Here is a 3,755-nt window from a genome sequence, read left to right as displayed (position 1 = left end):
TCCTTAATGCGCCGCTAGGTGACCCTCCCGCTCCCGCAGCAGCCCAGGACGTTCTAAACGTCTGGCAAGCGCGGAGTGATGACTACTCTCTGGTCAGGTGTGGCATGTTATACAGTTTAGAAACGGGGCTCCAAAGACGTTTTGAGAAACACGGGGCATATGAGATGTTCCAAGAGCTGAAGCTAGTTTTTCAAGCTCATGCCCGTGTCGAGAGATATGAAGTCTCCGACAAGTTCTTCAGCTGTAAGATGGAGGAGAACAGTTCTGTCAGTCAGCACATACTCAAAATGTCTGGGTTACACGGTCGTCTAACTTCACTTGGAGTCGAACTTCCGAATGATGCTATCATTGACAGAATCCTCCAGTCTCTCCCACCAAGCTACAAAGGCTTTGTGCTTAACTACAACATGCAAGGGATGGAGAAAACAATTCCCGAGTTGTACTCGATGCTCAAGTCTGCAGAAGTAGAAATCAAGAAGGAGCATCAAGTGTTGATGGTCAACAAGACCACTAGTTTCAAGAAAGGCAGGGGTAAGAAGAACTTCAAGAAAGAAGGCAAAGCTGTTGCCGCACCCGGTAAGCCAGATGCCGGGAAGAAGAAAAAGAACGGACCCAAGCCTGAGACTGAGTGCTTCTACTGCAAGGGAAAAGGTCACTGGAAGCGGAACTGCCCCAAATACTTAGCGGACAAGAAGGCCGGCAACGTTAAAGGTATATATGATATACATGTTATTGATGTGTACCTTACCAGCGCTCGTAGTAGCTCCTGGGTATTTGATACCGGTGCTGTTGCTCACATTTGCAACTCAAAGCAGGAACTGCGGAATAAGCGGAAACTGGCCAAGGACGAGGTGACGATGCGCGTCGGGAATGGTTCAAAGGTCGATGTGATCGCCGTCGGCACGCTACCTCTACATCTACCGTCGGGATTAGTTTTAAACCTTAATAATTGTTATTTAGTACCAGCTTTAAGCATGAATATTGTATCAGGGTCTTGCTTAATGCGAGACGGCTACTCATTTAAGTCAGAGAATAATGGTTGTTCTATTTATATGAGTGATATGTTTTATGGTCATGCTCCGCTGGTGAATGGTTTATTCTTGATGAATCTCGATCGTGATGTTACACATATTCATAGTGTGAGTACCAAAAGATGCAAAGTTGATAATGATAGTCCCACATACTTGTGGCACTACCGCCTTGGTCATATCGGCGTTAAGCGCATGAAGAAGCTCCATACTGATGGACTGCTAGAGTCTCTTGACTTTGAATCATTTGACACATGCGAACCGTGCCTCATGGGCAAGATGACTAAGACTCCATTCTCAGGAATAATGGAGAGAGCCTCCGACTTATTGGAAATAATACATACTGATGTGTGTGGTCCAATGAACGTTGAAGCTCGCGGTGGTTATCGTTATGTTCTCACTCTCACCGATGATTTGAGTAGGTATGGGTATATCTACTTGATGAAGCACAAATCTGAGACGTTTGAAAAGTTCAAGGAATTTCAGAGTGAGGTTGAGAATCAACGTGACAGAAAAATAAAATGTCTACGATCTGATCGTGGAGGAGAATATTTGAGTCACGAGTTTGGCACACACCTAAGAAAGTGTGGAATCGTTTCACAACTGACGCCGCCTGGCACACCGCAGCGCAACGGAGTGTCTGAACGTCGTAATCGCACCTTATTAGATATGGTACGATCTATGATGTCTCTCACCGACTTACCGCTATCATTTTGGGGATACGCATTAGAAACTGCAGCATTCACTTTAAATAGGGCACCGTCTAAATCCGTTGAGACGACACCGTATGAACTGTGGTTTGGCAAGAAACCTAAGTTGTCGTTTCTTAAAGTTTGGGGCTGCGATGCTTATGTGAAGAAACTTCAACCAGAAAAGCTCGAACCCAAGGCGGAGAAATGCGTATTCATAGGATACCCTAAGGAAACTATTGGGTATACCTTCTATCTTAGATCCGAAGGTAAAACCTTTGTTGCCAAGAACGGATCCTTTCTAGAGAAAGAGTTTCTCTCGAAAGAAGTAAGTGGGAGGAAGGTAGAACTTGATGAGGTAATTACACCCCCTCTCGAACAGGAAAGTAGCGCAACGCAAGAAGTTGTTCCTGTGATGCCTACACCAACTGAAGAGGAAGTTAATGATGATGATCATGAAGCTTCGGATCAAGTTACTACTGAACCGCGAAGGTCCACAAGGGTACGCTCCGCACCAGAGTGGTACGACAACCCTGTGATGGAAATCATGTTGTTAGACAACGGTGAACCTTCGAACTATGAAGAAGCAATGGCGGGCCCGGATTCCAACAAATGGCTTGAGGCCATGAAATCCGAGATAGGATCCATGTATGAGAACAAAGTATGGACTTTGGTGGACTTGCCCGATGACCGGCGAGCCATAGAAAATAAATGGATCTTCAAGAAGAAGACTGATGCAAACGGTAATGTAACCGTTTACAAAGCTCGACTTGTCGCAAAGGGTTTTCGACAAATTCAAGGAGTTGACTACGAAGAGACTTTCTCTCCCGTAGCGAAGCTGAAATCAGTCCGAATCATGTTAGCAATTGCCGCCTTTTATGATTATGAAATTTGGCAAATGGACGTCAAAACAGCATTCCTTAACGGGAATCTTAAGGAAGAGTTGTATATGATGCAACCAGAAGGTTTTGTCGATCCTAAAGGTGCTAATAAAGTATGCAAGCTCCAGCGCTCCATCTATGGGCTGGTGCAAGCATCTCGGAGTTGGAACATTCGCTTTAATGAGGTGATTAAAGCGTTTGGGTTCATACAGGTTTACGGAGAAGCCTGTCTGTACAAGAAAGTGAGTGGGAGCTCTGTAGCTTTCCTCGTACTCTATGTGGATGACATATTATTGATGGGGAATGATATAGAGATGTTGGAGAGCATAAAGGCCTATTTGAACAAGAGTTTTTCAATGAAGGACCTTGGAGAAGCTGCATACATATTAGGCATCAAGATCTATAGAGATAGATCGAGACGCCTCATAGGTCTTTCGCAACGTACATACCTTGACAAGATATTGAAGAAATTCAATATGGAAAACTCAAAGAAAGGGTTCTTGCCAGTTTTGCAAGGTATGAGATTGAGTAAGACTCAGTCGCCGACCACGGCAGCAGATAGAGAGAAGATGAGTTCTGTCCCCTACGCTTCAGCCGTGGGCTCTCTAATGTATGCCATGCTGTGTACCAGACCTGATATAAACCTTGCGATAAGCTTGGTAGGAAGGTACCAAAGTAATCCCGGTGCGGAACACTGGACAGCGGTCAAGAATATCCTTAAGTACCTGAAAAGGACTAAGGAAATGTTTCTCGTTTATGGAGGTGACGAAGAGCTCGTCGTAAAGGGTTATGTCGATGCTAGCTTCGACACAGATCCGGATGACTCTAAGTCACAAACCGGATACGTATATGTGTTGAATGGTGGGGCAGTGAGCTGGTGCAGCAGCAAGCAAGAAGTCGTGGCAGCATCTACATGTGAAGCGGAGTACATAGCTGCTTCAGAAGCGGCTCATGAAGGAATTTGGATGAAGGAGCTCATCACCGACCTTGGAGTGGTTCCAAGCGCGTCGGGTCCTATGACACTCTTCTGTGATAACACTGGAGCCATTGCCATAGCCAAAGAGCCCAGGTTTCACCGGAAGACGAAGCACATCAAGCGCCGCTACAACTCCATCCAGGACCATGTCCAAACTGGAGTTATAGATATTTGTAAAGTA

Source organism: Hordeum vulgare, chromosome 7H, assembly GCF_904849725.1.
Source record: "Hordeum vulgare subsp. vulgare chromosome 7H, MorexV3_pseudomolecules_assembly, whole genome shotgun sequence".
In the NCBI taxonomy this organism is placed as follows: Eukaryota; Viridiplantae; Streptophyta; class Magnoliopsida; order Poales; family Poaceae; genus Hordeum; species Hordeum vulgare.
The sequence above is the reverse complement of the archived record's forward strand: the minus strand, read 5'-3'. Positions refer to the sequence as shown.